The following is a 23,073-nucleotide window of genomic DNA, read 5'->3' as shown; positions in this document are numbered from 1 at the left end:
TTTTTTTCCAGTTTCATACCTGTCTGTGGTATTGCAGCTTAGATTTATTGAAGTGAATGAGACTTCGCTGCAATACTTCACCCAGCTTGTGTATGGTCATATCATCGTTTTAGTAAGTCAGCAGCTTATTTCTTCTATTTCAAGAAAACCTCTTTAAATTTCCATTAACCCTGTAAACTATTAATACCCATACTATGAGTCCAAGTGCCGAGCTCGGGGGGGGGGGGGGGATGTACAACTGTGTATCAGTATCTTATTACATTGTTTTTACTTGTAATTTCCAGGCATTTATTCCAAGCGGCGTTCTTGAATCTTAAAACGTACGCATTAAGCTCCACAAATCCTTCTGTGTTGATTTATTAGATCCTTCTTGCATATTTGAAACGCTCAGTAAAAGGTTTTCCGTAACTCTGCATTTAGACGAAGAGCTTTTGGCTTGTCGAGCAGGAAAACAACTTTCAATAAGTATATCAATGGACCCCAGTGGTTTGGAGCCTGTGGTCATCCGGATGTATTGACCACTCAAAAGCTGTTTGGTAGTTCTAAAAAAATATGTGTATTGGTTTCATTAATGAAAAATTACACCTCAATAGTTGACCTCCTATACAGCATTTCAATAAGCAGCAAGACTAAATATCATCTAATGACTTTTATATAAGGAAATGCACACTCTGTATAGAGAACTTCATCAATTACTGCTGACATTAATCCAGGAGAGTAATTGTACGTACCATGCAGGTGGATATTTATGAGGAAAGGGTCATTTACTGGGGGCATCGGAAAGTAAATCCCAAAAATGTAGATAACCTTTTGCCTCCATTGTATTAAGGGATATATATTTTCCTTGCAGGCATGTAACAAAAGGAAAATGGTCCCACTGATCTCCATACTCAAAATGCCAAAAAGTTACATGATTCTTTGGCACAGGAGCCCAGTGGTCCACTTTCTAGATGCCTCCATAAGGAGCAGTGGGCAGCAACTAACAGAATGGTTTTTAACAGGGAAAAATGCAAAGTACTACATCTTGGCAATAAAAATGAAAAAAGCATATACAAAATGGGAGGAATAGGGCTAATCAACAGCACATGTGAAAAAGACTTGAGTATACTAATTGATCACAGACTGAATATGAGTCAACAGTGTGATGCAGCAGCAAAAAAGGCAAATGCAATTCTAGGATGTATAAACAGAAGCATACAGTCTAGATCACGTGAAGTCATTATTTCCCTCTACTCCTCTTTGGTCAGACCTCATCTGGAATACTGTGTCCAGTTTTGGGCGCCACATTTTGAAAAAGACATCAACAAACTGGAGCAAGTTCAGAGAAGAGCGACCAGAATGGTGACCGGTCTGCAAACCCTATCTTATGAGGAAAGGTTGCAGGATTTGGGAATGTTTAGCTTGCAGAAGACTGAGAGGAGACTTAATAGCTGTCTACAAATATCTCAAGGGCTGTCACATTGTAGAAGGATCATCTTTATTCTCATTTGCACAAGGAAAGACTAGAAGCAATGGGATGAAACTGAATGGGAGGAGACACAGATTAGATATTAGAAAAAACTTTTTGACAGAGTGATCAATGAGTGGAACAGGCTGCCACGAGAGGTGGTGAGTTCTCCTTCAATAGAAGTCTTCAAACAGAGGCTGGACAGACATCTGTCTGGGATGATTTAGCGAATCCTGCTTTGAGCAGGGGGTTGGACCAGATGGCCCAGGAGGTCCCTTCCAACTCTACGATTCTATGATTCTATGATCTTATAATACATCATATAAGGCCAAGCTTGGCTTTACTTTAGAAAGGGAAAAGTTTTGGTTCCATGCCCAAACCATGTATTCAAATACTCTGGTCAAGAAAGACTAACTTTTTGGAGCTCCTTTGACTCCAGGGACCTCAACTATGTCCATAGGATGAAAGATACGAAAGGATTAACCTTTTTGTATCAAAAGTCCATATAGGGTTCAAATTGCCGCCTCATGCCATCCTTCAGCATTTTACCTGTAGATCTTGTCTTTGAAGAGATATGATTGTATGTCAATTTAAGCCTCAAGGTACGGTAGGTAGCCAAAATTACCAACAATTTTTAATCCCCATTACAATTTTCTAACTGGTCTGTAATTTACAATATCTAAAAAAACAAAAATGATTTCCCCAATATGAGGTTCATTGCTGACCACTACTGTAAACTCTCCTTGATTTTGTGGTCATGCCACAGATTAGCATACCGCATAATATTAATGTTGATATGTATATAACAAGGCTGAAGTTTATTTCGCTCTTTGGTCTGTGAAGTCTGTTATATGCACCGACATATCCCTCAGTTCCCAGGTAAGACATTTTGACATCTGATGCTCTCTACGCTATCAGAATCCATGATGAAACAGCAAGATGCTTCTCTATTCCAAGGCTACTGTCACTATCGGCCGGTACAGGTAGATTTTCTGTCATTCCCCACTAATGATAACACAACCAACACTCTCCTGACCCCCACATTAAGCCTTCTACAGAGGGAGGATGGAGAAGGATGAACCTCTTGTGTATAAGAGAGATGGAGGCCCAGGAGAACTGTCAGTGTAAGGAAGGGGGGAATTATCGCCCTATAAATAGTTGCCCTTTCTCAGGTTCTCTCTCTGGTTCTAGGACATGTGAAAAGCATTATTTCCACTTAGCGGTGCACCTTAAGATGCTGTGTGCAAGGAATAAACACTATGCATTATGCCGCATGTTTACAGAAAAGAACTAGGTCATTTTAGTTGAGTGCTTCCATTTAATTTATATCCTTCAGGTAGTACCTTAAATTAACAGCGGCATAGTAAAGTCCATGTATCATAGCTAACATGGTAGGGCAGAACTAAGCAGATATAGTATGTAATACAGGACTCTAGCAAAGATGGATGACCCATTTAGATGCTAATAATGGTCATACTGGTTATCACCCAGAAGTGTAACTTGAAGCTCCTAATGCAAAATCTGTACTTGGGCCCCCACCCAATATGTGGTTTTTGTTTCCATCAAGGCACCAGTACATGAGCATCAATGCTACCAATACATCTCTTTCTTTATCCCACATTAATTTAATTGAATGTATTATGTAACCCAGTTCATAGCTAGAGAGATATATACAGTTGATGCCAAACTGTTCCGAAAAGGATTCTTTCACCATCTTCAAAGACATTAAGTTGACCTTACCATCAGACCTAAATCGACAACTCCACCAAAGGCATTGATTATAACCTTTTAATCTACTGTAACTTTCTATGAACAGCATTGATTGGGCCCACAACCCTTTTATTCTAACTTTCTGCAATCCTGTATGAAAGGTATTGATTTGTTCTCCTAATCCATTAGTAAAACCTACAAAAAAACTCCAATCAAGGCATTAATTGAGTCTACTAATATTTTATTATAAATCTACAATATTATGACACACATTGATTGAGTCCACCAGACATGTAACCATCTCCAGCCATCCATGATAGCCATCCACGTCCCCGGAGGAAGCAACATCAGATGCGAAACGTGCAGTGGGGAACGCGGCCGTGGAGTGGACAGGACCTCCCCATACAATGGGTAAATAACCCTTTTCAAGTTTTTACCTCTTTTTGATACACAATGCGTCCAAGATAAACCTGCCAACATTTACTAATGGACACTGAGTAGCTGGTACATTATTCAAACCCTCTTTACCGCCATGGATCAAAGGAATTATTTACCTCAAACTACTCATTTGTCCCCCTGTTAAAACTTCAGGTCTTTTCACCGCACACATTTTTATGAATTATGTCCTGATTAGAGTTGAGCGACTTTTGTTTTTTTAGGGTCGAGTTTCGTTTCGTGAAACCAGACTTTTCCAAAAGTCGGGTCGAGCAAGATCGGCCGATTATAGGGAAAAGTCGGGGTCGTCCCGAAACACGAAACCCAATGTAAGTCAATGGGGAATAAAAGTCGGCAGTGAGAGGAGGACAGGAAACACACAGTGCCCATTTGAATGCCAAAAGCATCAATTCTTCTTACTTAAGCTTGTCAACCTTAATTAACTTCATAATACAAGTTACGCACTGAAAAATGGGGGTTATTTGGCTAAAGTTGTGGGGGGGTAGGGCTGGCTCCAGGTTTTCATGTGCCCTGGGCGAAAGAGCTCCCCTTTAACACATACCACAACTCATCATGCTCCGATACGGCAGAGAAATAGCGGTGTAGTACAATGAAAAATACTTCACTTTTTACATCTCATGACGAGGCCCATCTATTTCTCCATACAGAATCATTGGTCCCATATAATCTTTGAAACAGTATATGATGAGCTCCACATAATGCTACAGTATATGTTGGTCCCCATGGATGAAGCTCCACTGTCTTATGGGCCCAAATAATGCTCCAAACATAATGGGCCCCATTTCTAATGCTCTAGTGTATAATGGGCCCTGTAAATGCTGCTCCAGTGTCTGATGTCCACCTTTGGAATGTTCCAGTGTATGGTGGGCCCCATCTATCATTCTCCAGAGTATAGTGCTCCCCAAAAATTGCTGTCCCAACATTGAAAACAATCAAATAAGTCTCCTCGCTAGGGAATCCCTGTACTAGTCTGGACTCCTCGTCGTCCCCATCTTCCATCTCACTGCACAGTATTTCAACCTTGCAAGTGCTGTGATCCTGAGCAAGCAGGGGGGCCCACTCGTTGGCGACGGGACTGGCACAGGGCCCCTGATAGTACCGTGGTGTGTCTGATGGCGGGTGGGCCGAACCTGCACTTTCATCTGCAGCTTCCTCTTTGTCACCGTGTAAGATGGAACTGTATATGGGAAGGGTAACCTGAGTTTCATCAGGGTCAGATTCAGGCCGTGTAGCGTGCGAGGGGAATGTAGTGGTCTGGGTCAATGTACCAGCAGATTCATCGAGCAGTGGCTGGGCATCAGTGCACTTGTGTCGCCCCCAGGAGTACGGTCGCCACAGTGGCATTACCTTCCTCCTAGGGAGTGTGATGTCATGCTTGGGAGCAACGAAGGATCTCTCTAGCAGGTTAACTGATTGGGCGGCGTTATTCCCACGAGTCATGACCCTCCAAACATCGTTCATGAAGGCAAAGTGTTTGTTTTACGTGGGCAGTATGGTTGCAAAGCTGAACCTTAAAGGAATGTCCAGAAGGGCACCACCAGGAGTGGAGCCTACGGTTAAATTCGACTCCACCTGGGAAACCTCAACCATGCCAGCTACAGAAAAGATGCACACATTGCAAGCTTAATTCCGTTAAGGAACGAGACTCCGTCATGCCCCGCGGTCCGAGTCCGGCTTACTAGAGGGACACGTGAGGCTCTGGCACATGAGATTGGCCAATAACTGGTGTGTCATGCCCTTACATGTCCGTGGCTGCATGTGCGCTACACTGAAAAGGCCAGCGTTTGTCGCTTACAGGTGCAAATAACCCGCTGAACAACGTTAGTGATGGGGATCACTGATTACAATTATTACCCGCGAACGATGATTTCCCAGTAAGTGCAGGTCAACTGCAGTTCCGGAATTAGGCCTAACCGTCATTCCTGAAAAAATGAAAAACATACGTGTGCAAACCACAGGTGCTATAGCTTGCTTAACAGCTCGCCAGCCGTTCTCACGCCCAGTATGGATTACACGTGATTGCACAAATGTGAGAAAGGGTACCGTATCCCCGGATAACATGTATGGATAGCATACACATTCAAAATATATGTCTATACATCAGGAGGCAGGCTCAGACGGTGTTAGGCCCAGTATGGCTTGCACGTGATTGCACAAAGGTGAGAAAGGGTACCGTATCCCCGTATAACATGTATGGATAGCGTACACATTCAAAATATATGTCTATACATCAGGAGGCAGGCTCAGACGGTGTTAGGCCCAGTATGGATTGCACGTGATTGCACAAAGGTGAGAAAGGGTACCGTATCCCCGGATAACATGTATGGATAGCGTACACATTCAAAATATATGTCTATACATCAGGAGGCAGGCTCAGACGGTGTTGGCCCAGTATGGATTGCACGTGATTGCACAAAGGTGAGAAAGGGTACCGTATCCCCGGATAACATGTATGGATAGCGTACACATTCAAAATATATGTCTATACATCAGGAGGCAGGCTCAGACGGTGTTAGGCCCAGTATAGCTTGCACGTGATTGCACAAAGGTGAGAAAGGGTTCCGTATCCCCGGATAACATGTATGGATAGCGTACACATTCAAAATATATGTCTATACATCAGGAGGCAGGCTCAGACGGTGTTAGGCCCAGTATGGATTGCACGTGATTGCACAAAGGTGAGAAAGGGTACCGTTTCCCCGGATAACATGTATGGATAGCGTACACATTCAAAATATATGTCTATACATCAGGAGGCAGGCTCAGACGGTGTCAGGCACAGTATGGATTTGACGGCCCAGACTACACAGCGGAGGAGCAGGGAGAGGTAAAGATTGCAAATGCTGGGGCCCTGCCCAAGCAAGGGGGGCCCACTCGTGGGCGTCGGTACTGGCACTGGGCCCCTCATAGTATGGCGGTGTGTCTGACGGCGGGTGTGCACCACCACCGTCAGAGACACTTGATTGCACTATGAGGGACCATGTGCCAGTGCCCGCGCCCAAGAGTCGGCCTACCCACCTGTCCAGGGCAACGGCACTCGCACGGTGTCGTGCTCTAGGTGGTGACCCCGGCCATGGGGAGGGGGAGGCAGCACAGTTAGGGAGTTTTAGAAAGTGGCATATGTTGATGTTGGACATTCAGCTGATGCAAAAAGGCGAAATAGGTCAAGTCCCAGGAAGAGGTGGACCAAAGCAAGCCATTTTTCTGTCACCCTATGTGTCATCAGGCGAAGGTGGGACAAAATCCTTGGAAACCCATGCATGGTTCATTTTAATGAAGGTTAGATCATCCACATTTTGGGTTGACAGACGGGTCCTTTTTTCTGTCAGGATTGATCCAGCTGCACTGAAGACTCTTTCCGATAGCACACTTGCAGCTGGTCAAGCGAGCTCCTGTAAGGCATATTGTGCCAATTCAGGCCAGGTGTCCAGTTTAGCGGCCCAACAGTCAAAGGGGAATGACCTGTGCGGGAGAACATCGATATGGGAGGAAAAGTAGTTTGTAACCATAGTTGACAACTGCTGTCTCCTGTCACTTTCCATCGATGCAGTATTACCAGTTGTGTGAGCGGTACTTGAAAAATCAGTCCACAACATTGTCATGAAACCCCTGTCTCCAACGCCACTTCTCCTTTGTGCACCATGAACACCTCTGCCAAGCTGCCCCCGGCCCGTACGGCTCGTGTGAGAACCATCACCGCTGCTGTGTGCTGGGAATGCCTCAAGCAAACGATTTACCAGAGTTGCTTGTTTATTAGCCAATATTAGGTCAAGGTTCTCCTGTGGCATGATGTTTTGTAATTTGACTTTATAGCATGGATCCAGGATGCTGGCCAACCAGTAGTCGTCATCGTTCATCATTTTGGCAATGCGGGGGTCCCTTTTTAGGATCTGCAAGGCATAATCTGACATGTGGGCCAATGTTCCCGGTGTCAATGATGCACTGCGAGTGCTGGTTGGAGGAGCACTTTCTGGCAAATCCACATCCCTCCAGTCACACACAAACCCTGTACCAGACCTTGCCACGCCAACATTTCCACTTGCCCCACGAGATGCATCCTCCTCCCCTAAGTAATCATCCCCATCATCATCCTCCTCCTCCTCTTCTTCCTCCACCTCGTCCAGGAGAGGTCCCTGAGCAGACAATGGCTGAATGTCATCAAGGATTCCCTCCTCGTCAACATTGGCTGCAGACGCCTGCTCCTTAAGGTGCGTCAAAGTTTGCATGAGCAGACGCATAAGTGGGATGCTCATGCTTAGGATGGCGTCGTCTGCGCTTACCAGCCGTGTGCATTCCTCAAAACACTGAAGGACTTTACAGAGGTCTTTCAGCTTCGACCACTGCACACCTGTCAACTCCATGTCTGCTCTCAAAGTGCCTGGCCGTGTATCCTCCCACAAATGCATTATGGCCTGCCTCTGCTCGCACAGCCGCTCCACCATGTGCAGGGTGGAGTTCCACCTTGTTGCAATGTCGATAATGAGGCGGTGGTTGGGAAGGTGGAGCAATCGCTGCAGCTTCTGCATACGAACGGAGTGTACAGGCGACCGGCGGATGTGCGCGCACAGTCTTCGCACCTTATGGAGCAGGGCTGTTAACTACGGATAATTTTTGAGGAAGCACTGCACCACCAGGTTCAAGGTGTGAGCCAAGCAAGGTATGTGGCTGAGTTTTGAAAGGGCTATGGCTGCCACAAAATCACGGCCATTATCACTAACTACCTTGCCTGCCTCAAGATGTACACTGCCCAGCCATGACTCAGTTTGTCGCTTCAAGTACTCGGCCAGCACCTTGGCGGTGTGTCTGTCGCCCAAACACATCATCTGCAACACAGCCTGCTGACGCTTTCCACTAGCTGCTCGATAGGGGGACACCTCGTGTGCAACAGTGGCAGCTGCAGATGGAGTGCTCGTATGACTGCGCTCTGTGGACGAGCTTTCGCTTCTGGAGGAGGAGGAGGAGGGTCGAACGCCTACAGCCAACTGTTTCCTATACCGTGGGCTAGGCAGCACTGTCCCATCACCGCTGTCCCCTGTGGACCCTGCATCCACCACATTAACCCAGTGCGCAGTGATGGACACGTAACGGCCCTGGCCATGCCGACTGGACCATGCATCAGTTGTGAGGTGCACCTTTCCACTCACTGACTGCTTGAGTGCATGGACAATGCGGTCCTTTACATGATGGTGGAGGGCTGGGATGGCTTTGCGAGAGAAGAAGTGGCGACTGGGTAGGTCATAGCGTGGTACTGCATAGGCCATGAGTTCGCGGAAAGCTGCGCTTTCCACCAACCGATAGGGCATCATCTCAAACGAGATTAGTTTGGCAATGTGGGCGTTCAAACCCAGTGTACGCGGATGAGAGACTGAGTACTTTCTTGACTTACTCATAGTGTCTGGGAGGGTGAGCTGGACTTGAGAGCTGCATATGGTGGAAGTAGCGGTGGACAGGGCGGACTGAGAGAGGGTTGATGATGGTGATGGAGTTGGTGTTCTTTCTGATGGCCTAGATTCAGTATTTCGTTGATGTAACAGTGGGATTCCCTGACTGCTGTGGCCTTGCAACGACACCTCAACATTTGCTGCTGTGCTAACCGGTGGGCTTACAGTGGGGGAAACAATGTAGCGTTGCTGACTACCTTCTTTGTGATCAGTTGCACATGTGGCACTTGAGGTTTGGTGTTGTGTCCACGCTTGCAAGTGCATGCTGGTTAAATGTCTAAGCATGCAACTGGTATTCAAATTTTTCAGATTTTTCCCTCGGCTAAAGGTCTTTGCGCACTTCTTACAGATAACCTTGGCCTGATCATGAGGATTTTGTTCAAAAAAGTGCCACACTGCACTCTTCCTACTTTGGCAGACATTTTGCGGCCTAGCACACTGTGATCTTTTGACCCTCTGGACAAGATGTCCAGCAACCCTTTTGATTTTTGGAACCTGTCTTTGGAGTGCTCCGGGCCTGCCAGATAACAGCTGTTGCGATGTTGATGTCTGCTGTGGATGCTCCTCATCTGAGCTATTGGAAGCAGCACCCTCTTCCCCCAATGGATGCCAATCTGGGTCAACAACTGGGTCATCCTTCACCTCCTCTTCAATGTCATGTGCACCTTCCTCTGTGTCACCGTGTATGGTGGTATAGTGTGCGGGAAGGGGCACCTGAGTCTCATCAGGGTCAGAATCTGGCTCTGTACACTGCGAGGACAATGTAGTGCTCTGAGTGAATGTACCAGCAGAATCATCCATCAGCGGCTGTGCATCAGTGCACTCCATGTCAGATTCATCTTGGCCTGGGTAATTCACCATTTCACTTGATAATCCAGGCATGGTATGTGAAAACAGCTCCATGGAGTAATCAGTAGTATGGCCTGCATCATCCTTCAATCTTGGTTGGGGAGAAGGACACAAGGAAAGGTGTGGTTCATGAACATGAGCCTCCAATGACGACTCAGTGCTTTTACTTTTTACAACTTCAGAAGAGGAGGCGATAGAGCTGGAGGCTGAGTCAGCAATGTAAGACAAAACTTTTTCCTGATGCTCTGGCTTTAAAAGCGGTTTCCCAACTCCTAGAAAACTAAGCCTTCGAAGCCTTATGGAGCCAGACGATGACGCAGGCTCAACACCTCCTGCATTCGGTCCTATTTTGCTCTTGCCACTACCATCAGATCCACCCCCAACACCATCATTACCAGCTGCCAACCCCCGCCCAATTCCACGGCCTCTTCCACCAGCCTTCCTCATTTTTGGTAGAAATGTAGACAAAATCCAACAAACTATATAGTAATGTAAAACAAGGTACAAGGTGTCTATAGGACAAGGGAGATTTTGAATTTCTGCATACACTTGTGGACACTGGACACTTATGGATTGTGTGAGGCCCACTGAATATCAGAGCGCTATGTCACAGGCTCGATGGCACAGGTGTGAAAAAAGTGACTACAGGATAAGGGAGATTTTGAATTTCTGCACACACTAGTGGACACTGGACACTTTTGGATTGTGTGAGGCCCACTGAATATCACAGCGCTATGTCACAGGCTCGATGGCACAGGTGTGAAAAAAGTGACTACAGGATCACAGAGATTTTGAATTTCTGCACACACTTGTGGACACTGGACACTTATGGATTGTGTAAGGCCCACTGAATATCAGAGCGCTATGTCACAGGCTCGATGGCACAGGTGTGAAAAAAGTGACTACAGGATCACAGAGATTTTGAATTTCTGCACACACTTGTGGACACTGGACACTTATGGATTGTGTGAGGCCCACTGAATATCACAGCGCTATGTCACAGGCTCGATGGCACAGGTGTGAAAAAAGTGACTACAGGATAAGGGAGATTTTGAATTTCTGCACACACTAGTGGACACTGGACACTTTTGGATTGTGTGAGGCCCACTGAATATCAGAGCGCTATGTCACAGGCAGAAATTGGCTAGTGTATCACAAACTACAAGGTGTATGTAGAATTGGGCAGAATAGGAATCTCCCTAGAGTGTAGGTCTGTAAGAACGGAACAAGTCCTCCACTTATCCTTCCACAGTGACACACAGATAGCTTCACTGTGGCCGTGATAACAGCCGTTACACGGTACTGAGAGGAGCGTGCACGTACACGGCTGTCCTGTGTACGTAAAATTGTCAAGCTCCGTGTTTTTTAAGTATACGGACTGACACACGCTGTCTCTCTATAGTTTTGAATGTGATCAAACAGCAAATATATTTAACTGTTTGAAAGCTAGACAAAACGGGGGGCGTGGCCTGGAGCTCTCTGATGTGAGAAGCAGGAAGTGGGAGCTCCTGTGAGGAATCCTTCAATTCGACTATTATCTCAACTTCTTCAAACCATCCGGATATACAACCACCAGAATAAGTTTCCTAACATTGAAAGAAGCGTTTTGACACCAGAACCAAGAAAATCGGCCCATCTGAAGAGGACATAGCCCTTAAGGCCTGCTCTGCACCTGGGGCTCTGCAGCCTGCCTGCTCAATTTTCAATCATCTCCAGAGACCTGCTTCTACCACACAGCAAGCCTTATAGCCTCAAGGACGGGAACCCACAACCTTCCCAGATCAGGACAAGGACCCAGGACTATCTAAATCATACTGAGGAGCATCTACTTTACAGTCATCAATAGTGGTAAGCAGTGCTGCAGCACTCTCTCCCCCTAAAGCTTCACAGAGACCCGGCCCGTAGACCCCTTCTTAACATTTTATTTTACTAGAGGCGGCTGCCCCTGGTCCCCACCGTGAAAACCGCCAGCTTCAGACCATTAAAAACACCTTAATAACACTGTCACGAACTTCCGCCCGCGGGGATCACAACTGCGACCCTAAAGGAGTCGCGACTGGGATCTTTTGCGGCGAGATAGCAACTGCGACCCCAAACGGAGTCACTACTGGGACCTTTGCTGCAACATCACAACTGCGACCCCAAACGGCGTCACTATTGGGAACTTTGTCGCGAGATTGCAACTACAACCCCAATCGGAGTGACACGTGATCGCATTTGCGACACCAAATAAATAAGAGCTGCTCATATTTGTACTGTTGCAGGGTTGCAGTCGCGACGCCAAGTAAATAAGGACCCCAAATTTGCAGTCTTATTCCTGGAAACATCATTGTAAGAGTGACGCTGGGAATTAAACTTTTATTATTGTTAAAGAGCCTACTCATATATAAAATGAGCATCATCAAAACCAAAGGGAAACTCCCTCAAGACTTAAATAAACCCTTCATTCACAATAAACCTGGAAAAACATGCTCTCAAAGTTACTTCAAAACGGAACACGTTAAATTCACCACTCCAGAGAAATCCAGGTCTAGGTCACCGAATAGGATGGATAATCGTCTTTCGGACCACTATGACAAAGCTAACACCAGATCTTCAAAAGTTGAAATAACATCCGGTGAAATGGATACCTCCCGTAATGACAAAAGGAGAAACCCTGGTGATACGAGTGAAAGATATAATACATTAGTCGAATCTTCGGAAGAAGAGGAGGAATATACAGACATCTCTCCCAACCTAAGCCCTGAAAAGACTGTAACAAAGAAAGGGAAAATAGGACCTAACTACGAAGAAAATTTCCCACCACTTGGGGCAACAAAATCGGACCCAATTTCAGCGTCAGGAATTTCAGAAGCCTGTATGGAGACGATGATAAGACGGATCTCTGCAGAAGTCAGGAAGGACTTACAAGCAAACCTGGAAGAAATAAAAAGCACTTTGGAAGCAAACTACAATAAATTCAAAAGGGAAATTCATAAAAAAATAGACGAACATGAAGAGAGACTTTACAAATTAGAAAACAGCGCAAAAAACTCAAACGAAGATATCAGATATCTATCATCTGAAATCCAAAAGCTCAAAATCAAACTGGCGGACCAGGAAAATAGAAGCCGCAGGAATAATATCAAGATCAGGGGTATATCGGAGGACATTACCCAAGAAGCACTCCCAACTCACATCAAAGATATATTTCGGAAGGCAATACCTACGCTTACGGACTCGGAATTAATCATTGATAGAGCCCACAGGATCTCTAAACCGACAAGAGTCTCTGTTGACCTACCAAGGGACACTATCTTAAGAATACATTTTTACAACACAAAGAAGAAGATACTGCAGTACCTAAAAAAAGAAAAGACTTTTCCGGAACCATATAGAGGTCTAAAAGTGTTCGCAGATCTCTCCAAGGATACTCTTGAAGCGAGGAGGTCGTTTAACAACATAACTGCGACCCTCAGAGAAGAAGGTATCCCATACAATTGGGGTTTCCCCCTGAAACTCCTAGTTCGCCATAAAGGGAGAACCATACCGCTATTCTCTGTGGACGATGGGACCGAGTTCATTAAATCTCTAAAAGGACATAAATCATAAAGTAAAGTATAACCTGGTTGTTTTTCTATTCTAAATGAAGTTAGGATGGTTTAAAATAATGCAAAGGGATTCTATTCATGGTTTCCCAAACCACATTTCTTTCCCTCCATTACATTCTGGTAACTCGCTATTGAGCGAGATACTACGTGGTGAGCTCTATATGAGAGTTCTTTTAATACTTGAGTTCACGCAGACATTTTTGTTGCTTAGTTAGCAAAGTTAGATTTGTTGTTATACTGTTATATTGGTTATTCATCTGCTAATATTTACAATGAGCATAAAAATATCAACTTATAATGTTCGTGGCTTGAATAGCCCTGGTAAACGGTTTTCTATCTGGAAAGAAATTGAGAAATTACGCTTAGACATAATTTGTGTTCAGGAAACCAAATTTTTGCAGGGTAATCACCCCTACTTCTCTCATCCCAAATTTCCACACACTTTCGAATCAAATAATGTAAAGAAGAAGGCAGGGGTGATCACACTTATCAAAAATACGGTGTCATTCGAGTTTTTGGAAGAACACACAGATACAAATGGAAGGTTTCACATACTAATCGGTAAAATTAATGGACAGATATATACACTAACCAATATATATGCTCCAAACCGTAAACAAACAAGCTTCCTAAATAAACTAATAAGAAAAGTCAACAAAGTCAGACAGGGAGAATTACTGATGATGGGAGATTTCAACTCTGTCCCAGACAGCTCCATAGATTCTTCTTCTAAGACCAGAGATTGCACTGAAAATCTGAACCAATGGTTATTTAGGAATGAGTTGTTCGATGTTTTTAGGTGCCTTAACACCACTTCCAGGGAATACAGCCATTACTCAGATGTTCACCAAACAGCGTCGAGGATAGATCTTTTGGTAACAGACGGTTTCTCCCTCCCAAAGTTTCAAAAGGTAAGTATTGGAAACTGGAGTCTCTCTGATCATTCTCCGGTAATAGGAGACTTTCTAACAGGCCCTCCCCATAAGAACATCCGCTTATGGAAATGTAATACTAACATACTATTTGACCCAACCAACAAAGTTAAAATCGAAAAAGCCATTAAAGACTATTTCAACGAGAATGATTCAGTGTCGACCGACCCAGCCATCAGATGGTGTGCCCATAAGGCTGTGTTGTGGGGCATACTCATCGAAATAGCAGCAAAAATAAAAAAGGAAAACAATGCTAAAATAAAACTGATTCAAACAGAAATAAATAATAAAGAAAAAATACAAACAAATGCTTGTAAACCATTAATCCATGTCCAAATGGAACTGCTCAAATTAAGGAAAGATCTAAAAGCTTTAATATACTCACCGTATGAAGAAGCGATCAAAGCATCAAAATACAAACATTACACAGCATTAAACAGACCCACTAGTTATATGTAGAGTTGAGCGACTTTTGGTTTTTTAGGGTCGCGTTTCGTTTCGTGAAACCCGACTTTTCCAAAAGTCGGGTCGAGCAAGATCGTCCGATTATAGGGAAAAGTCGGGGTCGTCACGAAACACGAAACCCAATGTAAGTCAATGGGGAATAAAAGTCGGCAGTGAGAGGAGGACAGGAAACACACCTACAGTGCCCATTTGAATGCCAAAAGCATCAATTCTTCTTTCTTAAGCTTGTCAACCTTAATTAACTTCATAATACAAGTTACGCACTGAAAAATGGGGGTTATTTGGCTAAAGTTGTGGGGGGGGAGGGCTGGCTGCAGGTTTTCATGTGCCCTGGGCGAAAGAGCGCCCCTTTAACACATACCACAACTCATCATGCTCCGATACGGCAGAGAAATAGCGGTATAGTACAATGAAAAATACCTCACTTTTTACATCTCATGACGAGGCCCATCTATTTCTCCATACAGAATCATTGGTCCCATATAATGTTTGAAACAGTATATGATGAGCTCCACATAATGCTACAGTACATGTTGGTCCCCATGGATGAAGCTCCACTGTCTTATGGGCCCAAATAATGCTCCAAACATAATGGGCCCCATTTCTAATGCTCTAGTGTATAATGGGCCCTGTAAATGCTGCTCCAGTGTCTGATGTCCACCTTTGGAATGTTCAAGTGTATGGTGGGCCCCATCTATCATTCTCCAGAGTATAGTGCTCCCCAAAAATTGCTGTCCCAACATTGAAAACAATCAAATAAGTCTCCTCGCTAGGGAATCCCTGTACTTGTCTGGACAGGTGCTGTAGCTTGCTTAACAGCTCGCCAGCCGTTCGCACGCCCAGTATGGATTACACGTGATTGCACAAAGGTGAGAAAGGGTACCGTATCCCCAGATAACATGTATGGATAGCGTACACATTCAAAATATATGTCTCAGGAGGCAGGCTCAGACGGTGTTAGGCCCAGTATGGATTGCACGTGATTGCACAAAGGTTAGAAAGGGTACCGTATCCCTGGATAACATGTATGGATAGCGTACACATTCAAAATATATGTCTATACAGCATGAGGCAGGCTCAGACGGTGTTAGGCCCAGTATGGATTGCACGTGATTGCACAAAGGTTAGAAAGGGTACCGTATCCCTGGATAACATGTATGGATAGCGTACACATTCAAAATATATGTCTATACAGCATGAGGCAGGCTCAGACGGTGTTAGGCCCAGTATGGATTGCACGTGATTGCACAAAGGTTAGAAAGGGTACCGTATCCCCAGATAACATGTATGGATAGCGTACACATTCAAAATATATGTCTCAGGAGGCAGGCTCAGACGGTGTTAGGCCCAGTATGGATTGCACGTGATTGCACAAAGGTTAGAAATGGTACCGTATCCCCGGATAACATGTATGGATAGCGTACACATTCAAAATATATGTCTATACAGCATGAGGCAGGCTCAGACGGTGTTAGGCCCAGTATGGATTGCACGTGATTGCACAAAGGTTAGAAAGGGTACCGTATCCCTGGATAACATGTATGGATAGCGTACACATTCAAAATATATGTATCAGGAGGCAGGCTCAGACGGTGTTAGGCCCAGTATGGATTGCACGTGATTGCACAAAGGTTAGAAAGGGTACCGTATTACCGGATAACATGTATGGATAGCGTACACATTCAAAATATATGTCTATACAGCATGAGGCAGGCTCAGACGGTGTTAGGCCCAGTATGGATTGCACGTGATTGCACAAAGGTTAGAAAGGGTACCGTATCCCCGGATAACATGTATGGATAGCGTACACATTCAAAATATGTCTATACAGCATGAGGCAGGCTCAGACGGTGTTAGGCCCAGTATGGATTGCACGTGATTGCACAAAGGTTAGAAAGGGTACCGTATCACCGGATAACATGTATGGATAGCGTACACATTCAAAATATATGTCTATACAGCATGAGGCAGGCTCAGACGGTGTTAGGCCCAGTATGGATTGCACGTGATTGCACAAAGGTTAGAAAGGGTACCGTATCCCCGGATAACATGTATGGATAGCGTACACATTCAAAATATATGTCTATACATCAGGAGGCAGGCTCAGACGGTGTCAGGCACAGTATGGATTTGACGGCCCAGATTACACAGCGGAGGAGCAGGGAGAGGTAAAGATTGCAAATGCTGGGGCCCTGCCCAAGCAAGGGGGGCCCACTCGTGGGCGTCGGTACTGGCACTGGGCCCCTCATAGTACAGCGGTGTGTCTGACGGCGGGTGTGCACCACCACCGTCAGAGACACTTGATTGCACTATGAGGGACCCTGTGCCAGTGCCCGCGCCCAAGAGTCGGCCTACCCACCTGTCCAGGGCAACGGCACTCGCACGGTGTCGTGCGCTAGGTGGTGACCCCGGCCATGGGGGGGAGGCAGCACAGTTAGGGAGTTTTAGAAAGTGGCATATGTTGATGTTGGACATTCAGCTGATGCAAAAGGCGAAATAGGTGAAGTACCAGGAAGAGGTGGACCAAAGCAAGCCATTTTTCTGTCACCCTATGTGTCATCAGGGGAAGGTGGGACAAAATCCTTGGAAACCCATGCGTGGTTCATTTTAATGAAGGTTAGATCATCCACATTTTGGGTTGACAGACGGGTCCTTTTTTCTGTCAGGATTGATCCAGCTGCACTGAAGACTCTTTCCGATAGCACACTTGCAGCTGGTCAAGCGAGCTCCTGTAAGGCATATTGTGCCAATTCAGGCCAGGTGTCCAGTTTAGCGGCCCAATAGTCAAAGGGGAATGACCTGTGTGGGAGAACATCGATATGGGAGGAAAAGTAGTTTGTAACCATAGTTGACAACTGCTGTCTCCTGTCACTTTCCATCGATGCAGTATTACCAGTTGTGTGAGCGGTATTTGAAAAATCAGTCCACAACATTGTCATGAAACCCCTGTCTCCAACGCCACTTCTGCTGTGTGCACCACGAACACCTCTGCCAAGCTGCCCCCGGCCCGTACGGCTCGTGTGAGAACCATCACCGCTGCTGTGTGCTGGGAATGCCTCAAGCAACCGATTTACCAGAGTTGCTTGTTTATTAGCCAATATTAGGTCAAGGTTCTCCTGTGGCATGATGTTTTGTAATTTGCCTTTATAGCGTGGATCCAGGATGCTGGCCAACCAGTAGTCGTCATCGTTCATCATTTTGGCAATGCGGGGGTCCCTTTTTAGGATCCGCAAGGCATAATCTGACATGTGGGCCAATGTTCCCGGTGTCAATGATGCACTGCGAGTGCTGGGTGGAGGAGCACTTTCTGGCAAATCCACATCCCTCCAGTCACGCACAAACCCTGTACCAGACCTTGCCACGCCAACATTTTCACTTGCCCCACGAGATGCATCCTCCTCCCCTAAGTAATCATCCCCATCATCATCCTCCTCCTCCTCTTCTTCCTCCACCTCGTCCAGGAGAGGTCCCTGAGCAGACAATGGCTGAATGTCATCAAGGATTCCCTCCTCCTCTTCCTCCTCATCAACATTGGCTGCAGACGCCTGCTCCTTAAGGTGCGTCAAAGTTTGCATGAGCAGACGCATAAGTGGGATGCTCATGCTTAGGATGGCGTCGTCTGCGCTAACCAGCCGTGTGCGTTCATCAAAACACTGAAGGACTTTACAAAGGTCTTTCAGCTTCGACCACTGCACACCTGTCAACTCCATGTCTGCTCTCAAAGTGCCTGGCCGTGTATCCTCCCACAAATGCATTATGGCCTGCCTCTGCTCGCACAGCCGCTCCACCATGTGCAGGGTGGAGTTCCACCTTGTTGCAATGTCGATAATGAGGCAGTGGTTGGGAAGGTGGAGCAATCGCTGCAGCTTCTGCATACGAACGGAGTGTACAGGCGACCGGCGGATGTGCGTGCACAGTCTTCGCACCTTATGGAGCAGGGCTGTTAACTCCGGATAATTTTTGAGGAAGCACTGCACCACCAGGTTCAAGGTGTGAGCCAAGCAAGGTATGTGGCTGAATTTTGAAAGGGCTATGGCTGCCACAAAATTACGGCCGTTATCACTAACTACCTTGCCTGCCTCAAGATGTACACTGCCCAGCCATGACTCAGTTTGTCGCTTCAAGTACTCGGCCAGCACCTCGGCGGTGTGTCTGTCGCCCAAACACATCATCTGCAACACAGCCTGCTGACGCTTTCCACTAGCTGCTCGATAGGGGGACACATCGTGTGCAACAGTGGCAGCTGCAGATGGAGTGCTCGTACGACTGCGCTCTGTGGACGAGCTTTCGCTTCTGGAGGAGGAGGAGGGTCGAACGCCTACAGCCAACTGTTTCCTATACCATGGGCTAGGCAGCACTGTCCCACCACCGCTGTCCCCTGTGGACCCTGCATCCACCACATTAACCCAGCGCGCAGTGATGGACACGTAACGGCCCTGGCCATGCCGACTGGACCATGCATCAGTTGTGAGGTGCACCTTTCCGCTCACTGACTGCTTGAGTGCATGGACAATGTGGTCTTTCACATGATGGTGGAGGGCTGGGATGGCTTTGCGAGAGAAGAAGTGGCGACTGGGTAGGTCATAGCGTGGTACTGCATAGGCCATGAGTTCGCGGAAAGCTGTGCTTTCCACCAACCGAAAGGGCATCATCTCAAACGAGATTAGTTTGGCAATGTGGGCGTTCAAACCCAGTGTACGCGGATGAGAGACTGAGTACTTTCTTGACCTACTCATAGTGTCTGGGAGGGTGAGCTGGACTTGAGAGCTGCATATGGTGGAAGTAGCGGTGGACAGGGCGGACTGAGAGAGGGTTGGTGATGGTGATGGAGTTGGTGTTCTTTCTGATGGCCTAGAATCAGTCTTTCGTTGATATAACAGTGGGATTCCCTGACTGCTGTGGTCTTGCAACGACACCTCAACATTTGCTGCTGTGCTAACCGGTGGGCTTACAGTGGGGGAAACAATGTAGCGTTGCTGACTGCCTTCGTTGTGATCAGTTGCACATGTGGCACTTGAGGTTTGGTGTTGTCTCCACGCTTGCAAGTGCATGCTGGTTAAATGTCTAAGCATGCAACTGGTATTCAAATTTTTCAGATTTTTCCCTCGGCTAAAGGTCTTTGCGCACTTCTTACAGATAACCTTGGCCTGATCATGAGGATTTTGTTCAAAAAAGTGCCACACTGCACTCTTCCTACTTTGGCAGACATTTTGCGGCCTAGCACGCTGTGATCTTTTGACCCTCTGGACAAGCTGTCCAGCAACTCTTTTGATGTTTGGAACCTGTCTTTGGAGTGCTCCGGGCCTGCCAGATAACAGCTGTTGCGATGTCGATGTCTGCTGTGGATGCTCCTCATCTGAGCTATTGGAAGCAGCACCCTCTTCCCCCAATGGATGCCAATCTGGGTCAACAACTGGGTCATCCATCACCTCCTCTTCTATGTCATGTGCACCTTCCTCTGTGTCACCGTGTATGGTGGTATAGTGTGCGGGAAGGGGCACCTGAGTCTCATCAGGGTCAGAATCTGGCTCTGTACACTGCGAGGACAATGTAGTGCTCTGAGTGAATGTACCAGCAGAATCATCCATCAGCGGCTGTGCATCAGTGCACTCCATGTCAGATTCATCTTGGCCTGGGTAATTCACCATTTCACTTGATAATCCAGGCATGGTATGTGAAAACAGCTCCATGGAGTAATCAGTAGTATGGCCTGCGTCATCCTTCAATCTTGGTTGGGGTGAAGGACACAAGGAAAGGTGTGGTTCATGAACATGAGCCTCCAATGACGACTCAGTGCTTTTACTTTTTACAACTTCAGAAGAGGAGGCGATAGAGCTGGAGGCTGAGTCAGCAATGTAAGACAAAACTTTTTCCTGATGCTCTGGCTTTAAAAGCGGTTTGCCAACTCCTAGAAAACTAAGCGTTCGAGGCCTTATGTAGCCAGACAATGATGCAGGGTCAGCACCTCCTGCATTCGGTCCTATTTTGCTCTTGCCACTACCATCAGATCCACCACCAACACCATCATTACCAGCTGCCAACCCCCGCCCAATTCCACGGCCTCTTCCACCAGCCTTCCTCATTTTTGGTAGAAATGTAGACAAAATCCAACAAACTATATAGTAATGTAAAACAAGGTACAAGGTGTCTATAGGACAGGGGAGATTTTGAATATCTGCACACACTTTTGGACAGTGGACACTTTTGGATTGTGTGAGGCCCACTGATATCTCAGCGCTATGTGACAGGCTCGATGGCACTGCTGTGACCTAAGTGACTAGAGGATAAGGGAGATTTTGAATATCTGCACACACTTTTGGACACTGGACACTTTTGGATTGTGTGAGGCCCACTGATATCTGAGCGCTATGTGACAGGCTCGATGGCACTGCTGTGACAAAAGTGACTAGAGGATAAGGGAGATTTTGAATATCTGCACACACTTTTGGACACTGGACACTTTTGGATTGTGTGAGGCCCACTGATATCTCAGCGCTATGTGACAGGCTCGATGGCACTGCTGTGACAAAAGTGACTAGAGGATAAGGGAGATTTTGAATATCTGCACACACTTTTGGACACTGGACACTTTTGGATTGTGTGAGGCCCACTGATATCTGAGCGCTATGTGACAGGCTCGATGGCACTGCTGTGACAAAAGTGACTAGAGGATAAGGGAGATTTTGAATATCTGCACACACTTTTGGACACTGGACACTTTTGGATTGTATGAGGCCCACTGATATCTCAGCGCTATGTGACAGGCTCGATGGCACTGCTGTGACAAAAGTGACTAGAGGATAAGGGAGATTTTGAATATCTGCACACACTTTTGGACACTGGACACTTTTGGATTGTGTGAGGCCCACTGATATCTGAGCGCTATGTGACAGGCTCGATGGCACTGCTGTGACAAAAGTGACTAGAGGATAAGGGAGATTTTGAATATCTGCACACACTTTTGGACACTGGACACTTTTGGATTGTGTGAGGCCCACTGATATCTCAGCACTATGTGACAGGCTCGATGGCACTGCTGTGACAAAAGTGACTAGAGGATAAGGGAGATTTTGAATATCTGCACACACTTTTGGACAGTGGACACTTTTGGATTGTGTGAGGCCCACTGATATCTGAGCGCTATGTGACAGGCTCGATGGCACTGCTGTGACAAAAGTGACTAGAGGATAAGGGAGATTTTGAATATCTGCACACACTTTTGGACACTGGACACTTTTGGATTGTGTGAGGCCCACTGATATCTGAGCGCTATGTGACAGGCTCGATGGCACTGCTGTGACAAAAGTGACTAGAGGATAAGGGAGATTTTGAATATCTGCACACACTTTTGGACACTGGACACTTTTGGATTGTGTGAGGCCCACTGATATCTCAGCGCTATGTGACAGGCTCGATGGCACTGCTGTGACAAAAGTGACTAGAGGATAAGGGAGATTTTGAATATCTGCACACACTTTTGGACAGTGGACACTTTTGGATTGTGTGAGGCCCTCTGTTATCTCAGCGCTATGTGACAGGCTCGATGGCACTGCTGTGACCTAAGTGACTAGAGGATAAGGGAGATTTTGAATATCTGCACACACTTTTGGACACTGGACACTTTTGGATTGTGTGAGGCCCACTGATATCTCAGCGCTATGTGACAGGCTCGATGGCACTGCTGTGACAAAAGTGACTAAAGGATAAGGGAGATTTTGAATATCTGCACACACTTTTGGACAGTGGACACTTTTGGATTGTGTGAGGCCCACTGTTATCTCAGCGCTATGTGAAAGGCTCGATGGCACTGCTGTGACAAAAGTGACTAGAGGATAAGGGAGATTTTGAATATCTGCACACACTTTTGGACAGTGGACACTTTTGGATTGTGTGAGGCCCACTGATATCTCAGCGCTATGTGACAGGCTCGATGGCACTGCTGTGACCTAAGTGACTAGAGGATAAGTGAGATTTTGAATGTCTGCACACACTTTTGGACACTGGACACTTTTGGATTGTGTGAGGCCCAATGAATATCTGAGCGCTATGTGACAGGCTCGATGGCACAGCTGTGACCTAAGTGACTAGAGGATAAGTGAGATTTTGAATGTCTGCACACACTTTTGGACACTGGACACTTTTGGATTGTGTGAGGCCCAATGAATATCTGAGCGCTATGTGAC

General features: G+C 46.2%; 1 protein-coding gene across 1 annotated transcript in view; it reads right to left on the bottom strand.

Annotated features, from left to right (window-relative positions):
- The window catches only part of CHRNA4 (cholinergic receptor nicotinic alpha 4 subunit), a 99,943-nt gene that overhangs the window by 24,624 nt on the left and 52,246 nt on the right, over window positions 1-23,073 (bottom strand). The window lies entirely within an intron of this gene.

Source organism: Dendrobates tinctorius, unplaced genomic scaffold (genome assembly GCF_039654945.1).
Source record: "Dendrobates tinctorius isolate UK_male_01 unplaced genomic scaffold, ASM3965494v1 ptg000065l, whole genome shotgun sequence".
Classification (NCBI taxonomy): Eukaryota; Metazoa; Chordata; class Amphibia; order Anura; family Dendrobatidae; genus Dendrobates; species Dendrobates tinctorius.
Note: the sequence above shows the minus strand (reverse complement) of the source record. Positions and strands in the feature narration are given on the sequence as shown.